Consider the following 24116-nt stretch of genomic DNA (forward strand, 5'->3'; position numbering starts at 1 on the left):
TCAACGAGGCGACTCAGTTATAAGAGTAGAAAGACTTCAGATGCTGAATGAGAGAGAAAGTGATAGTTAGCTTTATTTTTCGGATATTTGAGTATTCAATGACGATGATGGCGATATGGTGTCTTCGTTCAAGATGAAATTCAATATGGGAGTTATTCTCAAATCGAATATCGTCCTTGGCAGCGATATTACTCTTGGTCCGTTTTGCTGAACGTTCTAGCTACACACATTCAACTGCTTGCGCAACTCGCAATCCAATCAGAATGTTGCTTATGCGTAAATAAACCTTACCCTTCTCTTATCCGCAGCTTACCACTTACTGGTTTTCCCCAAGAAGTCAGCAAGTGAGAACACCTCCATATCTAATTTCATCTTGGCTTCATTTTTTTTGTGAATGCAAACCATTTAATGAGCCGAGTAAGTTGTGCGAGCAGAAAGGCTAACATTGTTTGGATGCGGTTTTCAACAAAATAAGTTTTTGATAAATTTTCGGCCTTTTTGGTTCTCGGCCTTTCTGCCTTTTGGCCTTTTATGATCCGGCCTTCTGTACGGGTCCCGTAATAAGGGCCTGTAGCAAATTTTCCTAAGCCATCACCAGTATTCCGCACCAATCCGTCGTCTAGTCGCTATAGAATCTTGGGAACCAATTGAGCTGTCAAATAGCGGAACCAATCGAGCAAATCACGACCAAAAACAGAAAAGAGCACATCAGCTATTGCGAACAAAACTTCGGAAACCCTTTTCTCGTGACTCAAGGCTCGCCTACGCAAACTAACACCATCTTTGGGTTGGGGAAAGTTTCTCCTATCCGATGATCCCGGTAATTTGCGTTCGATTGGCGAGGAAAGAATAATCAACGTTTTGTTTATAGAAGTTGATAGTACCTTTTCAATTGTTGGTCTAAAATATATTGAATTGGTTCCGCTTTTTTATAGATCAAAATTCTATCCGCCAGACTATGAATATAGCGACTATAATCCTACGCCGGATTATAGTCGCTATATTCATAGTCTGGCGGATAGAATTTTGATCTATAAAAAAGCGGAACCAATTCAATATATTCAATATATATTCCAAGCTTCCAAAGTCCAAAAGCTCAACGTTGCGAGTCCGTCGACCAACATCAGTATCACCATCTTGTGTCACAACAAAAGCGAGTAGACAAGGTATCCGCTATACCTACCCGTCACCATCGCCGCATACACCAACCAGTAAACAACAACGCGTGCAACGAAACATCACCCAGCAACATTGAACAGTAAATGAAGCCCACTAACCCTAGCTAGGAATCAATGAATAATGTTGAAACGACTTTGGTGAAACTGCATGCCCTGAGAAACCGCGGAATCTGTGTAGTATGAGGTTGGGTATGAGACACATTTGAAACACATTCTTTTGTCGGTAGTAGCTCCCTGTAGGCAACGTGGGGAAAACCATCATAGGAAACCCTACTTGCCGGTGATTTTAGTCCCCTAAACCCTGTTGGCATTCCATTCGTTTGTTGAGTTCAGGGCAAATATTGCCGCCAATTGTTGGAGTTTTGATAAACCTGCCCTAAGGTCTCTAACCGGAACGGGATTCGGATTCTGAGAACTTGCCCTTTCATGGTAACCTGGTGTTACCTGGCGCTTAAGTGAAGGCCGTGATTTTCCTTTCTCCTTAAAACATCTCCCGACCCGTTACATATTATTATATTGATCTCTAGAAAACAAGAAAGCTTTTGTTTCGAGCAAGTTACCATAATATGTCATCTAGATTGATGGTAAACTTAAAGTGACATTTCTATCAGTTTGATCAACAAAAAAATAAAGTTCGAGAGCAGTTTTGATGTTTTCCCTACCTTGAACTTTAGGCAAAGCTTGACAAAAATGTTTCAAATTTTCTGAGCAACGGAAGCATTTTTATTTAACGGAAAATTTCTATCAAACAGAATTAAGTTCTAAAAACACTTTGTCACGTCACGAAATGTTTTACTTCTAGTACACACTTAAATTGTTTCGCCGAGATTCCAACAGCCGAGTAGTTCTGCAATTTATTTTGCTGAGATTCAGTAAAACAATTGCCGAGACTCAGCTAATAAATATCATTTTGCTGAGATATCAGCTAACAAACAGATATATCAGCAAAAGCAAATGCCGAGGCAATCGGCTGTTGGAGATTTTACCGAGCTAGATTAAGTGTGTAGCAATTGAATAAAAGTAAGTACTTTCTATTGGTACACACAGTATTGCCATATTATGAAACTAAACCTGATATGGTTCTTTCTATGAATCTATGAGGGTTTTTCATGGCTAACATTATTGGGAGAGATTGCTTCATTGAAAATAAAAGTCATTTAAAAATATTAAGAACATGGTAATCAGGGCAAAACAGGCTAAATGGCAGCTGAAACCCTGAGGCTGTGTCCCAATTGCTGGGTTAAATTTAACACATCGTTAAAAGTGATGGAAAGTTATCGATTACCCCTAATTGATATCCGAGCGTGATTATTTCTGACAGATTAAAATGTAGATTTTAACATCCGTACACGAAAACTAGTCGATCGATAACACAGTGGTTTTCGAACATGAATAAAAATATTTTCGAAAACTCACTCGTTCTCTGATGAATACAAAAAGAAGTTTTAGTTGTTTCAGCATGATTAAAAGTTTTGAGAGATACGAAATTTTGCAAAAATCGACAAATACCCCAACATACACTATTCATCAAAAGATGAACACCCATATTCTGTATTTCGTTCGAAACGAAATACCTATACAAAAAAAATATTTCTTTGTATGAGAATTTCGTTTTGAACGAAATACAGGGGTGGAAACCAATTCTATTCGACTAACGATTTTGGAATCACATGCATTTTGACTTCTTAGCTTTCTACAGGTTATAATAATTGTAAACCTGATTAGCTGATAACGTTCAAAGCTTAAAAAATATCCGAAAAATATGAAATAGATTTTGAGGTTTTTAATTGCAGAGCACAGCCAAACCACAGACAAACATACATAACACATTGAATATTTCTCACTGTGACAAATCGTCGCTAAAACATTACCACCATCTGTTGAGTACACTGTGGTGGGTAGTACCATATAGGTAACTCTAAGACCAGAAGGTCCCGAAGAAACTTGCTCAACTTTTTGGCTCAGCTCTGGTACTATCTATGGTATCCGCATTAACCGTGCGATCGAAAGAAGTTGAGATTGTTGTATTCGCGATTACCGTGTTGGCGAAATACGTTTAACGGAAAACAACGAAGCGAACTCGAGTCTGATCAGTCCGATCGGGTGATCTATCACCGTTCGATAGGTGCAAAGAAAGCGAAATAAAATGTGGAACGTCACTATCATACTGAACTCCAAACGGTGTAGTATCATAGAGGTAACTCTAAGACTAGAAGGTCCCGAAATAACGTGCTCAACTTTTTGGCACCCCTCGAAACATAGGAAAATCCAATAACCCCTCATTTTATCTGTCAAAATTTCATAGCGAATCAAAACAAACATTGTGTAGTACTAGAATTTTGACTAGAATGGGGTTCGTTAATCGATTTGCTTGGGACCAATAGGCTAGTCAAGTAGTGAGCCAATTTAAAATCGTTGGTTTCGTATTGATTGTTGGTAATATCAACAATCAATACGACACTAACGATTTTAAATTGGCTCACTACTTGACTAGCCTGTTGGTCCCAAGCAAACGATTAACGTACTCCATTCTAGTCAAAATACTAGTACTACACAATGCTTGTTTTGATTCGCTATGAAAGTTTGACAGATAAAATGAGGGGTTATTGGATTTTCCTATGTTTCGAGGGGTGAATCGATTAGCTTGGGAACGAAGATATTACCAGAGCTGAGCCAAAAAGTTGAGCACGTTTCTTCGGGACGTACTAGTCTTAGAGTTACCTCTATGGTAACATTACACAACAAGCGGAATTAGCAACAGATTGTTTGGGTATAATATTCAACATTTTTTTCTGTATTTGTCAGATTAGTATGTGGTACAGTAATAATTCGGTTTTGTCAACCCCTCCGCGCATTAGACTTTTATCATTAAATAATTTCATAAAATCGTAATTCCAAATCATTCTCATGCATCTTCAAGATGGGTGTTTAAGGTATAATTTTGTCCAACAAGAAAACATTACAAAAGATTTTCAAAACAGGGGTTGGCATTACTGTATATGTCTCCAGTGGGATCCCTTGGTCTCCTTATCATTATCACGAGCTGACATATACTAAATTGTCCTGAAAAAGAATTAATTAGGGGAATTTACGTATTCTCGTCAATCTAAGCAGCGTCTGCACTTCTACTAGCATTTTTTCAGCGTCACGCACATATATGATGTGTCTGTTTGTTTACATTCATCTGCTGCTTGCTTCTCTATCCATTCCAATCGACAGAATTTTTCAAAACGTTTTGAAAGCGTTTTTACAACGCTCCAAACTTCTCAGGTGAGTGTGACTATTGTCGGCAGCCTCTTTTTCTTCGGCAACCTTCCCATTAGAACTGCGTGTTAACCAGCTGTTCTATTATCGGCAACTCGAAATCAACCCCATTTTGTAGTGCGTATGCTTTATTTGAAGAAAAAGCACTGGATTGCTCGATCGTTCAAATATAATCAGATTGAAGCTGAAAGGCTAAACAATCGTTTGGACACATTCAGGGAAGTGCGTTGATGGGAAAACATAGTGAAATTAACGTTTAAATTTTGGTTGCCGAAAACAGTCAATGGGTGCCGAAGCCAACATTTACCCTATATGATTTGAGTAGTAGCTATTCTGAAGATCCGAGAGATGTCGCCCCTTTAGTGGTAGGAAAATCATTTTTGCAGTATTGAGAATATCAGAAAATCCACGATTTGTGACTAAACATGCTTTCACAGAAGGAAACAAATAAACCTTATCACCATAGTAATGTACTCGTGCAATTTTTGTGCACCTAAAACTGCCCATAAAGACGATAATGAATAAAAACTGAAAATTTTCATGCATTTCCAAATGGTTTCCTACCATTCCCATACATTCGAAGTGACTGGCCCTCTGGATATGGATGATGTCAAAAACAACAAAACATGATTAATTGGCATCACTGATAAGTTCGCAATGTAGTGGCCTGCTTAACGCGTCAGTAGCGCCACCATGACAAATGCAAGCACATTCCCAACATTTCCCTTATTTGCGAAGAATGTGATGGTGTGTGTTATGTCTATTTGTCTGTGATGATACCATTTTAAATAAGGGCCTGTTCATAAACTACGTAGACAGTTTTTTGGTATTCAGGGGGGGGGGGGCCCTCCCCCTGCGTAGACAACCGCACATACAAAATTTTTAAAATTTGTATGGACCGTGGATAATTGTCAACCCCCCCCCCCCTTCTAAACTGTCTACGTAGTTTATGAACAGTCCCTAATCTATATTTGTTATTGTTCCATAAGATAAGGAGTTCCGGAAAGGAATGTATTGAGTTTGAAAAAAAATGATTATGCTGCAATATTTACTTTACTAAGATTCTAATTGTAAGCCTTCTACACGGTTTATTCAGATGCCTAGTACTAGTACTAGAACTTCACGAACCAGTTCCATGAACTAATATAATGTCCTTTCCCAGATTACAAAATAGAGTACCCGACACCATGCTTGGCATGCACAGTTGTGTTTTGTCCCAACCATTGGGATCCATTACGATTTATCCCAACCATTGGGATCCACTATGCAGTGCTGCAAAATCTCGACAGTACACGGTGATATTGACAATTCTGCTTTGGTCACTCATTGGAGCTAACAGTCATAGTCAAGGCAAACCATGTCAATTGTCAATGACAATGGTGTCAGTGACGAACATGTGCAGATTTGTTTATTAGCTAAATTTGTAACGAAATTAAATGACTTGAGCAAAATAATTACATGGATCCATTTTAGTGAACAAGTATCTACGTCCTGAGCTACTTGGATAACAATAATGTGACACAGAATGTACTAAATTACACTTTTTGTTACCAGGTGAATCTTTGTCATTGACGAAAAAATGAATGAGATTTTGACGAAGGTTTTTTTGAGAATCAAGTCTGTCAGTGACTATGTGACGAACAATTTAGTCAATATGGCGCGAAAGTCTGTCAGTGACAATGACAAATCTCAGCACTGCCACTATGTCTTACTGAATTACACGCACTATGTTTTACTTAGTTGGGTACGATCATCTCACACGGATGTGATATCTCGGTGAATAACTTACGATATAGTAAATAAGACTCGGTTCTGGATCAAGTATGCTACTTGGTAAGTATCGAGTAGAGACTGACTTTATTGAGTTTTTCGGAGGGCTTTTAGACCCATAATTTTTTTTTTTTCTTTGGTTTGTTTACCGTCGATCTTGTTTTCCGTGCTGAGCACCAATGCTACCGACGCGCCAGGAAGGCAGCTCCCACACCTGGACCCTACCTATCGACCCATCAACTCATGAACCGGGGACCAACGGCTTTACTTCCCTTCCGAAGGAAGACGTGATCAGAGATGTTATGCCTCAGAACATCCCGACGGCGCCGACTGGGATTGAACCCAGGCCTGCTGGGGTGAGATGTAATCACGCTTACCACTACACCACCGGCACCGTTGAACCCGTAAAAGTTATACAAAAAGGTTCTAGGCGCCACTACGTCTGGGCCAAAATTTGCTTGGTTGACAATAGCGATGCGCCGCGAAACTGTGATGCGCGCAATTAATTTACAAATATTCAAACGTGCGCGGTATTGATTCAACACATACTGCACTAGGTCAGTATGAAATCGATCAATACGCACGCTTCATGCTGAGTAGGAAAATTAAATTTTGTTATTTATTTATTTTTTTAATTTGTTTTTCTTTAAAGTAATTGATAGATTAGGATCATAGTTTACTATAGATGTGTGTGTGTGTGTACAATCTAACCCCCACTGTCCGGCAGTGTTATTATGGAAGAAAACTGCTTTTTATTACCCTTAAATTAAAGCAGGTTTAGTCCGGGAGTTAGAAGGTGTTAGCTCTATTGCAGCTCCAGTGACCCATTTCAGAATGCCTGGTAATTCACGACCACTCCGAGGTCACTTTTACTTACAATAAGCCCCGCATGTTCACTCTACCTTTATCAAATGGATAATGGTATCATAAACACACTTCCAGATTCAAAAAATATTATTTCCAAATCTGGCACGTATATAGTTTTGTAAATATGTATGAAATACTGTATTAAATCGATTTTAATGGAGATTTCTTATCAATTTTGTTTCGAATACCTCTTGATTCATCTGCTGGCAGCACTTACTGGCCCTTACCGGCGACCAACTCATCTGTCCGTAAATACAACAACGCCTAAATCTCAAAACTCTCCGAACGTCCCCTCGAAAATGCAATCGAGATATGTATAAGAACAATCTTCAACTGGAACGTACTCACCAAATCAATACATCCGGGAGCAAATTCCCGATGCTTATTTTTCTCTCGCAAACCCGTCGTCGTCGAACGGCAAAAAAAGGAAACTCGGTGAGCAATTTTGTGACACGGAATTTTCACTGAACATAAACCACGTATTCACGAATTTCACCACACCCAACTGCAAAACACGTTCAGAAGCACTTTTGGTACAATTTCGATCAATTTCTTTCGAAAACACAACAAAAAAAGTTACAAGCGAGCCAACATCAACACCGATTGTGCCGAGCTCTTTCACGCACCTTGCAGCGCGTAAATAAACTGAAATTAAAAATTATCACTCGCGATGCCACTAATTTCTGGTCCGGGAGAAAATCAAACAACGCAGATCGCGACATCTCTTCTGATGCTTGCAAACATGTTGAATCATGTTTTCTTTCTCTATTCTAAAACTTCCCGGAAAGCGAGAAAACTACCAATCACACACGTATAAACGTCCGGGAGGCAGAGCGCCAGCGATAATCCGGTAATTGCAGCCGAAAACTATGAGAGCGAACGCACGCACAAAACAGAGAACAAACTTAAAACACAACCGTATCCAAAGGCATTCGAAACTGCACCCGCACTTTAGGTGAATCATCCTGTCGCAAAAAAGCCATGCAGGAGACGGATTCTTCATCGCCTTTAACTGCGCTAAACAGCGCATTGGTCACAGGCGGAAGTCATGCTGACTCAGTTTCCAAAAGTGATTTAGAAACAGCGGTGGAGATGCTCTAATACGCAAAGACGAATTGGATTCTCAAGATCGCCCAATGCTAGACAGTATACACTACAATATGTCTGATTGGATAACTTTTTCACTGTTTTCACAACACAAAATATGCTCTAATTAGACGATTATCGCAACGAACTGCACTTTCCACTAACAACCAGTACAATATTACAGGTATACCGAACGGAAAAAAACGAATAACGATAGCCCGTGTGATAAAAGATCGACAAATTTAACAGCGCACAATCACGACTATGTGAATAACAACTTACTTCTCTCGCATCAGATCATAGTTTACTATAGATATGCAAAAAGTATGTAAATCTAAACATTTGAATAAACACCAATGATTTTTTACACTTAAAGTCCGAGATGTGCAGTGAGCATTTCTCACTTCATTTTTACAACGCAAAAACAAATACAGTTTAATACTAGAATTAAAGTTTACTGTTTTTATACGTATCTATAACAAGCTATGTTTCGTCAACGGTTTGCAAAGTTATTAGCAAATGAGCAGTTCGTGACCAAAACTGTGCATGCCAAGCATGCCTGACACTACAAAACATGTATGGTACCTCTATATATGCATTTAGATTAACAATAGAAGTCCCTCCTTTTTTACATATTTTGCACAAAAGATACTTTCTGCCCCGTCCCATTTATAAAAATCGGCGGGAAATTCTGTGAGGGGTGAGCTATTTTGTGTGCAGAATGTGTAAAAAAGGAGGGACTTTGAATATCTTTGAATTAATCTAAATGCATATATAGAGGTACCAGACATGTTTTGCACTGAAGTGTCCTATGTGAACAATTAACTGGTAAGCGTGACTGCTTTGTCACCCCAATGGGTCTGAATTCAATCCCAGCCGAGGTCGGTGGGTTTTTTTTTCTGATGCCTAAAAACTCTGGTTGGTTCCGGTCCATGTGTGTTGAAAGGGTGCGATATCCTACGCAGGTGTGGAAGCTGCCTATTTGCACATTCGATTGCCGTCAATGGATGGCAATCGATGTCCGTCGGTGATTGGCACTAGAGTGCGGAACAAAGACCGTTTTTAAATAAAGAAATGATTTCAGCTGCTCTTCCTCTTCTTCTATTCTGACGTTATCACCGAGCAGTGATCAGATCAACCGTCTTGCCAGAAAGCGCTGTGGGTGGCAAATTTATGAATCAGCTGGAAAGTGATGTGTAAAAATATAGATTTTTCCCATCCGTAAAGCTCTTCTGATTAGTCCGCAAAATGTTCTTATTTTGTTCGTAAAACTTCTTAATTTTTAAAACTGTTTTCACTATTTGTACTATATACCAAAAAATGCTGGATTGATTCTCCATCGAATGGCATATTGCATGACATAGACATAGGTATTTTCCATTAATGGTTTTGAGAAACATACTTTTGCAAACTTCTCCATTTTCGATACATGCCTCATTTCCGATTTCATAATGTGACCTCCAGTATAGTAAAGAAAGATGTCAAAAAATTGAATTAACTTTTCAAGTGACCTATTTTGTAGGTTGTTTGTCTAGTCAAGTACATACACCGTGAAATTTAAAGTATTGTAAAAAAAAACCATTTTCGATAGTTATCGCATACTATCAAGAGCAACCAGGGTTGCTTCCACTCACTTGCTATAAAAAAACGATTTTCTGAATTTTGAAATCGTTCGATGTTATAATGATATTTTGTACTTGTTAGATACAAGAAGCGGATGAAAGGCAAGTGTTTGACTCATAAAACTTGTCAATTTTGCTACCAGAGTGTTACAATAAGCGATTTTATAATTCGTGAGCGTTCACTCAGAGTGAGCGCTCGCGAGTCGTAAAATCGCTGATTGTGACTATCTGAAAGCGAATTGGACAGGTTTCATGTGTATATGATTATAACATCTAATGATTTCAAAATTCAGAAAATCATGTTTTTATAGCAACTGAGTGGAAGCAAGCCTGAGAGCAACTCAATAATTTCTCAACCATTTGTTTAGATTTCAACGGTTTTGGAAGACAAAAAGTCAAAAAGTTGATGTTTAAAATGTATATAGAAACACCATTTTCAAAGGTTTGTCACTAGGCGTTGCAAACACCCCAAACCTCATACAATCCAATACCATAATAAACAATTATATACTCAACAATTTTGTCGAGGACCGTAAGACTATCCGAGTTGATCCTTAAAAGTTATTAGCATTTATTATAGCCATGTCTGCCTGATTTGTATTTTTATTCTTTATTTATCTTGTTTTTTTATCAGTCAGACATTGCTTCAACAAAATGCTAATAACTTTTTAGGATCAACTCGGATCATATTCTGGTATTTTGCAAAGTTATTGAGCATATAATATCATATTAGGGTATTGAGCTTAGCTTAATACGCGGGGCCTAACGAGCAAAGTCTGAGATCAAATTGAAAACTAAATTTGAATCAATCAAAGTGTGTTGTTACTTCGTACGTAAAGTTTACGATTTTCAGAGTTGGGAGGAAATGCTATATTTGACATGACGCTTTAGTGCAATAATTTATTACCTAGATAAAGTTTTGAAGAGGATAGATTGGTAGTTCCTCTATAGTACGGCAGAGTGAACATTAAACAGAAGTTGAAATTGAGCGAAGGGCCATTAATGCGACAAACCTAATCAAACGCAAATCCACAGGCAAAAGAGTGCGTGTTTGACTTGCTCATCTACTGTCTGCGGCTGTGGAATAGTTAAAGCGACATTTATCACTACCCAAAGCCCCACGTTGCCGGAAGCATTATCAGGTGATGGTGTGTTATAATGCAATTCTTCTTTATACCCGTTCACATTACAGGCTATATCAATTTTTTTTTGTTTTTTTTTTATACATAGGGGAATCTGCTCACAGACACCTGAGAAGGAACTCAGGGTGTGGGGATGGGAGAATTTCACTCCCGACGCACTAAACCTTACCCTGTGCGCTTGGCCCTTGACCTCCCCGGAACCGCCCGAAGGCTTTACTTCGTGGGAGGGGCCGCTGTAGCGCTATGGCGCTTCTCTAGCAATACTCTATCGATCCAGCCGGGCAGTAGACAACTGCTGCTCGGCACGCCACTGTCGTTGTAATTCCGAAACTATGTGGGTGACCGAACGATGTTATCCGGACTGGTATCCGCTCCGCATATCGCTAGCATAGCGCTCGATACTGGCTCGAAGCGTGGACAGGCGAACACAACGTGTTCGGCGGTCTCCTCGACGCCAGCACACCTGGGGCAGAAGGGAGTACTTGCATTTCCGAACCAATGCAAGTAGCTCCTAAAGCAGCCATGGCCTGACAGGAACTGTGTCAGGTGGAAGTTTACTTCCCCGTGGCGCCTGTTGACCCAGCTTGATACGGAAGGTATCAAGCGGTAAGTCCACCTCCCCTTTGTGGAGTTTTCCCACTCCGATTGCCATCTCGCGGTCGACACAGCTCGCGCGTTGTTGCGCACCCCTCGAACGGTCCTCGCGTCATAGCACACCACCCCCTCCTTAATGATAAGGCTGATTGGCATCATCCCTGCTATGACACAGACAGCCTCTCTCGAGATAGTGCGGTATGAACTAACCACCCTCAAGCACATTAGCCTGTGTGTGCTCTCTAATTTCCGCCAGTGGCAGTCAATATCCAGTACCGCAGCCCACGCAGGGCCACCGTATCTGAGGATAGATACTACGAACTCAGCGAGGAGCCTGTGCTTACTGGCATTCACTGCCGAGCTGTTTGACATCATGCGGGATAATGCCCCCACAGCCGTAGACGCTCTCTTGCAGTCGTACTCGACGTGGCAGCCGAAGCTGAGCTTATCATCGAGCATAACCCCCAAGAGTTTCAGAGAGCGCACAGACCTAATTGTGCTTCCGCCGACTTCAACGTCGCATGCTGTACTGACATGCAATTGTTGACTACAACCACTTCCGTCTTGTGATGGGCAAGCTCCAGTTTCCTGGATCTCATCCATTCCTCCACAAGCTTGACGCAGTGAGCCGCTGTCAGCTCTACCTCCTCGAGGGATTCCCTGTAGACTACCAGCGTGACATCGTCGGCAAAACGTCGGCAAATTTTCACGCCTACCGGGAATCTTATCCTCAACAATCCCTCGTACATCACGTTCCATAACACCGGGCCCAGGATGGAGCCTTGTGACACTCCTGCGGTGACTCTTACGCATTTTTCGCCATCTTCTGTGTCGTACGTCAACACACGATTCTGGAAGTAGCTTTCCAGAATTTTGTACAGCCCTCCGGGAATTTGGAGCTGGTGTAGCGAGCGGGCTATCGCCCCCCAGCACGCGATGTTGAACGCGTTCTTCACATCTAAGGTTACCACCGTGCAGTAACGAATGCCCCTTCGTTTCCGGTGGACCACCTCTGCCGTCTGGATGACGTCGCGGATGGCATCCACCGTGGATCTGCCCTTACGGAACCCGTACTGGCTGCTTGACAGGCCGTCTACACCTTCAGTGTAAGCCGACAGCCTGTTGAGGATGGCCCTCTCAAGCAGTATCCCAGTGGTGTCCAGCAAACAAATTGGCCTGTATGCTGACGGGTCCCTGGGGGGTTTTTCTGGCTTCTTGGGCAGCACCAGCCTCTGCCGCTTCCACGGATCTAGGAAGATGCCTACGTCCAGACAGGTCTGAAAAACAGAACGGAACATGTCTGGATTTTCCGCAACGGCCGCCCTCAGAGCCACAACCGGGATCCCATCTGGGCCCGGGGCCTTGCCCACCGCCAGCGAGGGGGACGACTCCATCTACGATGCAGGAAATATTGTGTTTTGCTGTGGCTAACTGCGCGTACGCTGAGTAGATAGAAAGAAGATTTATCACGATTTTGAAGATTTCCTGCAAAAAGATGATGCGCGATGCAAGTAGATGCGAGAAATGAAAGAAGATTTTTCGAAGATTTATTCGCTAGTGTGAGATTTTTTGAGCATCTAGAATTGAGATTTAGATGTATCGCCCCCCTCGACCGCCAGCGACTTGGCAATATCGCTAATTTCTCTGTTCGTCACTCTAGACACTTCTCCCTGATCCGCGCCTGGGATCCGCGGCCAGTAGTCTACGTCCCTACGTGGAAACACGAACCCAACGATCGGAACCAGTACCGCCGGTGATCTCTCCTGGGGTGCCGCCACGCCGCGGGTCTTTGCCATGACCACTTTGTAGGCATCCCCCCATGGGTTCGTGTTGGCGCTTTGGCATAAGCTGTCAAAGCACGCACGCTTGCATCTGACGATCTCTTTATTGAGGGCCGCCTTAGCCGCTCGAAGAGCAACGCGGCGTTCCTCCCGAGATTCGGTCCTACGAGCTCGTTGCATCCTCCTTCTCGTCTGGAGGCAAGACGCCCTAAGGATAGCAATCGACTCGCTCCACCAGTACACCGGTCTATGGCCATGCCTGGGATAGGCTCTCCTAGGCATGGTTGTATCGCACGCCCTTGTCAGCGCTGCTACCAGTTCTTCCCCCGTCAGATCCGGGGTTATTCGCTCCCGCCTCGGTGCTCCTGCCACTCGCCTCTCACCTGGCCCCACACTGTACCGAATCGCCTGATGGTCACTATGAGTGTAACCCTCATCGACCCTCCAGTGTAGGTTGCCCTTCAAACACGGGCTGCAGTGCGTCACGTCGATGACGGATTCTGCACCATTCCTTCTGTAGGTACTGACCGAGCCGGTGTTGGCTAGCACAACGTCCAGTTTGGCCATTGCCTCCAGTAGGATGCATCCTCTCTGGTTGATGTGGTGGCTGCCCCACTTCACCGCCCATGCGTTGAAGTCGGCCGCAATGACCACCGGTCTTAGGCCGACAAGTACCGCAGTGAGTCTGTCCACCATCTGCGAGAACTACTCGATAGACCACCTGGGCGGAGCATAACAGCTACTTAAATATACTCCATTAACCCTGGCGATCACGAATCCCTCGCTCGAGTTGGACACGAGTACCTCCTGAATGGGGAAGCTCCCCATCGTGCATATCGCCGCCATCCCCAACGCGTCCGTGACCTAATTCCCGTTGCCGGTTGGGACGCGGTACGGCTCGGAGATGATTGCGACATCCACTCCCCCATTCCGCTGCCAATTGCCATAGCAGTTGCTGGGTAGCCGAGCAGTGCTTCAGGTTTAACTGCGCTACCTCGAACATGGCTGAGCATTGCTCTTTGCCGGGGCAGCATTGCTCTTGGCCCATGGGCAGCGTGGGCCACCTGCCATATGGTTGGTAGGGGATTTCCCTTTCTCCGCGCATATAGTGCACCTCGGCGGCTTTTGGCAACCTTGTGCCTAATGACCCTCCGAGCCGCACCATCTGCACAGTTTGCTTCTGTCGGTGTTCTTGCAGTCCCGAGGTGGAAACAGTCCCTTCCTCAAGGTAATCGCTGTTTGCGATACCTCGACTTGACACTGCTCCCTGAGCGCCGTGACTATCTCGGTTGCCTCCGTCACTTCGTCGAGGTCCTTGCCCTGGATAGTGATCGTCGAGCCTAGCGACTTCACCTGCACCCCATTACCAACGACCTCCTTTGCCAGTTTCTGGTAGGTTGGTCCCTGGTCTTTAGCGCCACGCTTGGGCACCAGGAGCATCTCGCCAGTACGAGTGCGCCTGATGCTCTGCACGTTGCTGCCCATCTCCGCAAGACGCTCGTCCGTTCTCATCTTCTTCAAGACTTCCGCGTATTTCGACGCTTCCGTCTTAAAGATGAGAGCCTCGCCCTTCATCTTGTTCCTGTTCCGAGCAGAGCTGCTCTTGGGGGCAGTTTTGTCCGGGGGTTTCGGGGGAGCGCCCTTCTTACCGCCCTGCTTACCACCCTGCTTGGAGCCGCTATTTTTCTCAACTGATTTTCCATTCACTATTTCAGCCCTCTTCTGCGGATCGTCCACTGTTGCAGTAGACTGATGGGCCACCGCCACGCACTCATCTAGTCTATATCATTGTAATATAGGCTGTCTTGCAATGAGCTCTCATACATAGGATTTCCAGTGAAAACTAGATGTATGAGTGCTCATTGCAAGACAGCCTATATTACATGATATAAACCATAGTCTGTACGGGGTATTACCAACAATCAATACGAAACTAACGATTTTAAATTGGCTCACCACTTTAGTAGCCTATTGGTCCCAAGCAAACGATTAACGTACCCTATTCTAGTTGAAATTCTATTACTACACTATGTTTGTTTTGATTCGCTATGAAAGTTTGACAGATAACATCAGGGGTGTGTGGATTCATGCAGAACATGCAGGGGTGAGTGAAATAGCTTGGGACTGCTTGGGACCGTTGTTCTGGTACTGAGTGAGCCAAAAATAATAATGATTTTCTTCGGGACTAAGTGGTCTTAGAGTTACCTCTATGGTATTACCATAGAGGTAACTCTAAGACTAGTAGGTCCCGAAGAAAATCATTATTATTTTTGGCTCACTCAGTACCAGAACAACGGTCCCAAGCAGTCCCAAGGTATTTCACTCACCCCTGCATGTTCTGCATGAATCCACACACCCCTGATGTTATCTGTCAAACTTTCATAGCGAATCAAAACAAACATAGTGTAGTAATAGAATTTCAACTAGAATAGGGTACGTTAATCGTTTGCTTGGGACCAATAGGCTACTAAAGTGGTGAGCCAATTTAAAATCGTTAGTTTCGTATTGATTGTTGGTATTACCATAGAGGTAACTCTAAGACCACTGGGTCCCGAAGAAAATCATTATTATTTTTGGCTCACTCAGTACCAGAACAACGGTCCCAAGCAGTCCCAAGCTATTTCACTCACCCCTGCATGTTCTGCATGAATCCACACACCCCTGATGTTATCTGTCAAACTTTCATAGCAAATCAAAACAAACATAGTGTAGTAATAGAATTTCAACTAGAATAGGGTACGTTAATCGTTTGCTTGGGACCAATAGGCTACTAAAGTGGTGAGCCAATTTAAAATCGTTAGTTTCGTATTGATTGTTGGTATTACCATAGAGGTAACTCTAAAACTTGTAGCTCTCGAAGAAACGTGTTCAACTTTTTGGTTCAGTTCTGGTACCATAGAGGTAACTCTAAGACCAGAAGGTCGCGAAGAAACGAGCTCAACTTTTTGGCTCAGCTCTGGTACTATCTTCGGTCCCAAGCTAATCGATTCACCCCTTGAAACATAGGAAAATCCACTAACCCCTCATTTTATCTGTCAAACTTTCATAGCGAATCAAAACAAACATTGTGTAGTGCTAGAATTTTGACTAGAATGGGGTACGTTAATCGATTTGCTTGGGACCAATAGGCTACCCAAGTAACAATTTTGGTTTTATGAGGGTTCTGTAGACCATGATTTGGACTTGTAGAATGCTAAAAAACCTCTATAAAGCTTGTAATGTTACTTGGGTAGTCAAGTAGTGAGCCAATTTAAAATCGTTAGTTTCCACCGGTTGGTATTACTCAATTATTGTTTTGCTTCTCTCATAATGACGAACGTAGTCATCTCAGAAAAAAGCGCAGTAGGGTGGCGGTCCTCTTCAGAACTTTCTCTAGCTAATAAATTTTAGGGCGATAAGCTTCATGTTGATATACGTATAGCATTTCCCCCCACCTCTGAAAATCGTAAACCTCACGTAAGAAGTAACAGCACATTTTGATTGAATGTAATAATTCAACGCTGGAGTAACCGTGAACAATGCTGATGATGGTACAGCAAACAACACCACCCTTCTGCGCTTCTCTCTGAGAAGACTATGTTGTGGTTCAGGTTTTTGAAATGCTCGATTAGAAGAAATGCGTCAAGTTTAAGTCATCCAAATTTTTATCGGAACACCCTTTACGTGCAGAACGATGCCTCTATTTTGATTTTGATATTTGTTTTTCAATTTGTAACAATTACTCCATGATGTAGGGGAAATGCAGGTAATGTCGGCCTAAGTTTCCCTAATTTGGGACTATACATAAATTCAGCAATCGACTAAATTTACAATAACAACCAAAAATATCCATTAGTAACGACCCAAAAACGTGTTCATCTAGATAAAATTGATAAACAGCAGATTTTTAGCGATGGGCCCAATCTTAGATCCATAGGCCAACATTAGAGACATTTCTCCGAAATATTAAATTAGGAATAAATAAAATTAGGATGAAATAGATCTAATCCATACGCCAAAAACTATGGTAGTAGCGAAACAATGGCCCATTTACTATAAAAATATAATACCTCACGAGTAACGCCACTCTACCTTGTGCAATTTTGCCAAATCCAGTGAAATCTTCGCGAAAGTTGAGAAAAGATAGAATTGTGGCTACAACTAGTTTGTTGTGGCTACACCCGACTTTGAACGAAGAGTGATCAGAATAATCTCTCGCATTCCCGATCTAGTTCAAAGAAGTTCGAGGGAAAATCGGGAACTTCCGTTGAGTTCGGCCGAGGTCACCTTCCCTAATCTGAGTGTCACGGTTTCGCATCAATTTCCCAACGAACCGCAGATTACAGTGGAAGCGTTTCGTTTTTTTCGCGTTATAGTTCTGTACAGTGAGTTAAAACAAAATGGCTTTACTTTTATACTTAAATTCCAATTTCTAATTTCTAAATTCTCTTTGATTGTTTAGTTATAGTTAATGATAAATCTGAACGTAGTGTGCGTCATAGGCTAGATTTTGTGATTGTGAAAAATCAATCTAGACCAGGTAATGTGCTCGTAGACGTGCTCGTTAAAGAAAATCTGTGCATTGTGCTTAATGTTATTTTTAACAGCCGATGGCTACGTCCAATTCCAACGCCATAATCTGCATCCCCGAGGCGAAAGATGCCGGCAACCGTTACCTTGTCCGGTGGAAAGCGATTGTAACGTCACACAATATAGTCGCTCACCAAATCATTCTGAGCAACTTAAACAATAAATTCTTGGTATCTGTTGATAGAAAATTTATCATGCTTTTCGAATCTAAAATAATGTTTGAGGAATAATTTTTTTCAGTTGTCGATATAATCGACAAAAAACGGCCTTGAGCAGTGAAGGATTAATTTTGGGCCGTCGGTTCTAAATTCTTGTAATCATTATATTCGTAACATAATTATGATTTTATGTGGAAGTTTTAAAATTGGCCTACTTTTAGTCGTAATTTTCAAACTAAAGGAAATGTATGTAATGTCTTTAAGTGTCCCTAATTTGGGCCCATACATACATTCAGCAATCGACTAAATTTTCAATAGCAACCAAAAATATCCATTAGTACCGTCCCAATGATGCGTGCATAAAGATACAATTGATAAATAGCAGATTTTTAGCGATGGGCCCAATCTTAGATCCATAGGCCAACATTAGAGCCATTTCCCCTATATCACAACAAAATATGAGGTTTAGTACTTCTTTGCAAATTGCTCTCGACACATTGGTTAGTCACCCTGCTGTCACGTATCGTATTTGTAAGCGAGTGATAAGTTTCACACGCCAATTTTCCGGTCGAATTTGTACTTTGTATAGAGTGCATCCCTTTCCAAATTGACTTCTCGTCTGGTGATATTTCAACAAGATTAAACGCAGTTCTCATTCGTAACAAAAATAAAACTCTTTCAACTAAACGAGCTTACCGGGTAGATTATCCTTACAAACCGTATGCTCGGTAAACTGCTAATTTCCTGTCCGAACATAGCTCTCCCAGCAGGAATTATCCGCATTATGAACATGTGCTCGAGTGCATCTACCTAAACAATTCACCCTCTTCCAGGCGTATTCCATCGCATCGAAATGTCACCCCTCTTAAATTATAAACCAATTTGTCAGAGAGGTGCCACTTTTTTTTAATAAAACTGTCATAATTTCTTCACACCCTAATTGGGTTCTCTTTCGCAATCGTAACTGCTTTGATTTATTCAATTTTCACAGAGGTTACGTGATTTTGGATTTAACAACGACACAAGTGTGTGACGAGGCAGTACCGATTGAAAACCTACAGTCACTGTCAGAAGTCAGGTGCATTGTTTCACATCGTTGAAATACGATTAAAGTGGTAATATACCTAGAATATGTTGCTAATATAAGGGGAAGGAGATTCGCAGTGATACATGATGACACTTGGTTTATTAAATGTATCCCTTTTAATTTCACCCATGAGGTTAATAGGAACTAATTCGAATCAGTATAAATTAAATTCCCTTCCGTCATAAGGCTATTTGATTGTAGATTCGTCAACTCGGATGTGATGGGTTCGAATTTTAAGTTAACCATAAGCGAATCAAACGGTATGTTCAACATTACAGGATCCTGCACACTTATAGCGAATTTGTTTATTACTCAGTTCCAACCTGGATCGGGTATCAAGATTGGGTCCGCTTGTTTTCTGACAAACGTCAGTTTGCTCGTTTGTTTTTAAAACCTAACTCTGGTTGAGGTTCACACTGACAAAAAGTTCGGTTTCGCACTGGGTTGGAACTGGTTCCAACCCCGATAATAAACGAATTCGCTATTAGAAATACCTAATTTTACACGTGACGGAATATATCTTTGACATAAAGGATGAGACGTAAACAAACATGTCATGTAAAATTAAGTGCTCCGAGACTGAAAAGTTCAGTACTCGACGAAAGGTAAGTTTGATTGAGCTGAATTTTGCATCTATTATGACTCAATTTTATGTCAAAATTGACGCTCGTATATGTCAGTCTCCTAAATTCCAAACCTACGACTGGATGCCTTCCTTCAAATAACAACTGAAGTGCGGTAAAAAATCGGTAGAACTGTTTCAAAACACACAGTTGGTACTTGAGTAGGTCGGTTTTCATCTCTTTTTGCCAGTGGTGGCGGGGGGGGGGGGTGGCACCGCTCACCATCCCTCTCCAAAGGGGGAGTTTGGTAAAGAGAGATGAAAAAACCGATTTGTACCTTCCTTAAAAGTTGTCCTAGCTCGCTATTCTAATATCTATATACAATCTTCACACTGCCGTACTCTAACGGAACTATCAACTCTATGCTTTCATCTACTCCATCTATCGTATAAAAATTACCACTACAGTCTGTTATTTGAAATTAGCATCTTCAACTATGTAAATCGTTGACTTCACGTAGAAGTAATACTAAAAAACATATAGTCAAATGTTATATGTTGGATGTTAAATGTAAATTGTAACATATAACACTTTAAATGCTTAATTTTAAATGTTAAATTTTAAATCTTAAATTTTAAATTTTAAATATTCAATTTTAAATGTTAAATGATAAATGTTAAGTGTTTAGAATCCACTCCAATTTCGTCAGAAGTGGGGCTACTCAAAATTGAGTAATAAAAGTTGGGGCTGACATGATGACAAATGGATTAGCAAATGGACAACATCGACCCTAATCTGACCGATGTTGTTCATTTGTCATCTTGTTAGTACCAACTTTTAGCACTCAATTTTGAGTAGCCCTAGTTTCGAAGGAATTTGAGTAGATCCTACTAAAAAATGGGTAGTTTAGAATTACCAGTTATTTTGACTGACAACAATGCGAGCTGCGCTTTCAAAAACGCATTGAGTATGTCAAAGCACGCATCACTCGACGCTTTATTGAAATTCAACAAACGCGAACAACACGCGTTGCGGCAGTTCTATACGTAAGCGACATTTCTTTTTTTTTTTCTAAAAAAAAACTAAAATTGCTAATCTATGCCGATGACATGAAGCTCTTTTTGGAAATAAAAAATGAAGAAGACCACAATATATTCCGGAATTAAATACACGTATTCTACATGTGGTGTAAGACAAGCCTACTAGAATTGAATGTACAAAAATGCCATCTAATATCATTAAGGAGGAAAAGAGCAACATCAAACATTTAAATTGCATCAGGAAATCAAAATACAGCAAAATATGAAAGTGTTATGGATTTAGGAATTATCTTAGACTCCAAACTAGCTTTCATAGACCATTACAATACAATTATTCACAGGGCAAATAACACGCTAGGCTTTATCAAGCGCTTTTGCTATAACTTTCAGTACCCATATACAATTGGGTTCTTTAGGGGTATTGGGGTAATTGCATATTCGTAATCTGCATTACAAATGGAATCGAAATCCAAAATTTCATCAATTTTGAAGCACTGGAACTAATTTAAATAAGTGTGATTACATAAGCAAAAATCAACATCTTAGCGCCCCTCGATGGTACTTCGTATGGGAACGAGCTGTCAGTTTGTTAGTTTAGTGTCAAACAGTGAAGTGATTATTTTGCTTTTAATCTTGATTTAAAAATTGAGATGAAAGTAAATGGGATAGAAAAAAATATCATTGTGCTCAGAAAACGACGCCCTTTCAGATGATGTATGAAAACCTACATATTTTAAAAAATTAAAGAACCCAATTGAGGGGGTTAGTAGGAAAGGGATGTAAGTGACTTTGATCGATTCTCTTCATAGACTTTCTCTTTTGATAGCCACAGCTTTATAATCAGGATTTGCGCTATTTCTGCCACATAGTTTGATAGAGGAGTTTCTCATCTCAGGCATAACATTTGATAACGGCACAAAACCATTTGTAAACAAACTTTCCAAGGCCCTTTACACGCGAACCAAAGTACGCCCACGCAAACCAATACAACTTTCGGAAAGGTGATAGTTGCTCCTACCCGATGATGTTGTTGGTTTGCGTGTAAAGGGGCTTAGAAAGTTTGTTTACAAATGCTTTTGTGCCGTTATCAAATGTTATGCCTGATCTAGTATCCAGAATGGCACACGAATCAAGGAATGTGTTTGCAGCTGAATTATTAACGAAACAGAAAACCGATGAAGAAAATCGATCAAAGTCACTTACACCCTTTCCTTCTAACCCTCTCAATTAAAACACTATATATTGCCTATGTGAGGTCAATACTTGGAAGATTGCAGCATTGTATGGTCTCCATTTTCAATCACGCACGAAGAAAGATTAGAATCAAAAACAATTTCTATTATACGCCCTTCGTAAATTAGGTTGAACATCATTTCCTCTTCCACCATATGAAGCACGCTGCTATAAGCATGCAGCGTGCTTCATATGGTGGAAGACGAAATCACATACAAACATTAAAAGAGCGTCGTGAATATGCAATGGTTTCACAGAACTTGTATCAACATTAAATTTCTATGTACCAACTCGGCAACTCCGAAATCAAAAATTATTGGACATAAACCATCATCGCACAAATTATGCTAAATATGGGCTATTAAATCGCATGATGGCCTCTTACAATCAATATTGCGAAACCATTGACCTTACAATGGTTCTGCATAAACTAAAACAATATGTTAACTCCATACGGAATCATAACTGATAAAAACAAAAATTTAGAAAGCAGACACTGCTTAATTTTTATTTAATTCTTTATTTCTCATACTATTAAAGACTGTACTCGAAAAAGTGAGACACATTGAGTAGTTTGTAACTTTCTGGCGTGTGGGTAAAAGTTGATGGAATATTGCTACGAGTCTAATATTTACGCTGGCAGAATTTCATCACAATTTGTCAAGTGGTTATCGAGATGGCATCGGAGCAAGAGCAGATCCACCAAAAAATCTTGTGTGCTGTCGTGGAAAATCCGACTGCGTCCTTCAGATGGATCGGGAAACACCTGGAATTCCATCATTTGACGATTTCCCGGGTGGTGAAGTCATTCAATGAGACCCACACGACCCAGCGGCGGGCAGGCTGCCGTAGATAACCGAAGAAAGCTGACCCGGTCAATGCCAGCGAGGTGTTGAGCCTGTCCAAGCGTCCGTCGAGTTTCCATCTGGTTTGTCCAAAAAATGATGAACCGTGCCGGCATTCACGGCCAAGGGTAAGGTGTCGAAAGTCGAGTATTAGAACAAGACACTGAAGAAGTCTGAAAATTGTAGACGAAATTCGCGTATCTGTCAAGGATAAGCAAATAAGGTAGTGGAATTAAATGAAAATTACTAATCTCTCTCTTTATACAGGTACTAAGACGCCCACATTCATCAGGATTTATTTGTTTGTATATTTTTTTCCAGAATAAATATGTTTCTCTACAATTCAGTTTGAGACGTCATTTTGATCAGAAGTACCGTTTCCGTGCTACTTTTTTTTGAAAAATTACAAAGACACCATTCTGAAAATTTTACGCTATCCATAATAGTGGATTTTTTGCAAAAAAAAAATAATGAATTATTGCCCATAGCGAACTATTATGCAAAGTTTCATGCAAATCGGAGATGGTCGAGTTTTTTGGTATGGAACTGCTTAAACCTGTACTTGCAAATGGTTTTCTAATGTACGAATTTAGATTTGAAATTGCATGCTTGTTTTATTTTCAAGAAAAAGAAAATTGGATTAAAAATGTAAATTATAATTCTGGAGTGAAGTTGCTCATGCAGGTTTTATGCAATGCAATATTCAGAACTTAGCCTTTATACTTGGTTTGTGTTCGCGTTAATATTTGAACAAAAGTTGCGGTCTACAAAAAAAACTGCATATTTTGATTTAAAATAGTTAAAATTGCGCCTTAATAGGCAATTAACATAACTTTTTCACATAAAATCATTATTATGAAACGAAATCGTTCCTATTAACAAAATCTGATTTCAGATTCGGATTCAGCGACCCAAACTTAAGTAAATTAAGTAATTTCACCGATCACTGCAGCAGAATAAATGCTGATTCTTATAAAATGTTGAGGAAAAGTTGAAAGCTGAATATTTTATCACTTCCTCAATATTGTACACCGTTCGAAAAATTCGTGTAAATTTCTGGGAGATATAGCGCACATAAAATTAACGCTAGATTTGGCATAAATTTACGCGATATTTCGTGTAAATTTAAGCGCAATATCGCATAAATTAGCGATATTGTATGCAAGTTTGTAAACGATTTCGCTGTTTATGCCAAGTATAGCTCATAATTAAACGAAGGGAGATTTTACGTGATAGTAAAAAATCCGATTTTTTTCTGTGTACACTTAGAGTGGTAGAATACATCCTTTGTTAGGAGAAACGTCTGGAATACCTTCC

Source organism: Ochlerotatus camptorhynchus, unplaced genomic scaffold (genome assembly GCF_037179485.1).
Source record: "Ochlerotatus camptorhynchus isolate MF236.1 unplaced genomic scaffold, CSIRO-AGI_Acam_v1.1 ptg000332l, whole genome shotgun sequence".
In the NCBI taxonomy this organism is placed as follows: Eukaryota; Metazoa; Arthropoda; class Insecta; order Diptera; family Culicidae; genus Ochlerotatus; species Ochlerotatus camptorhynchus.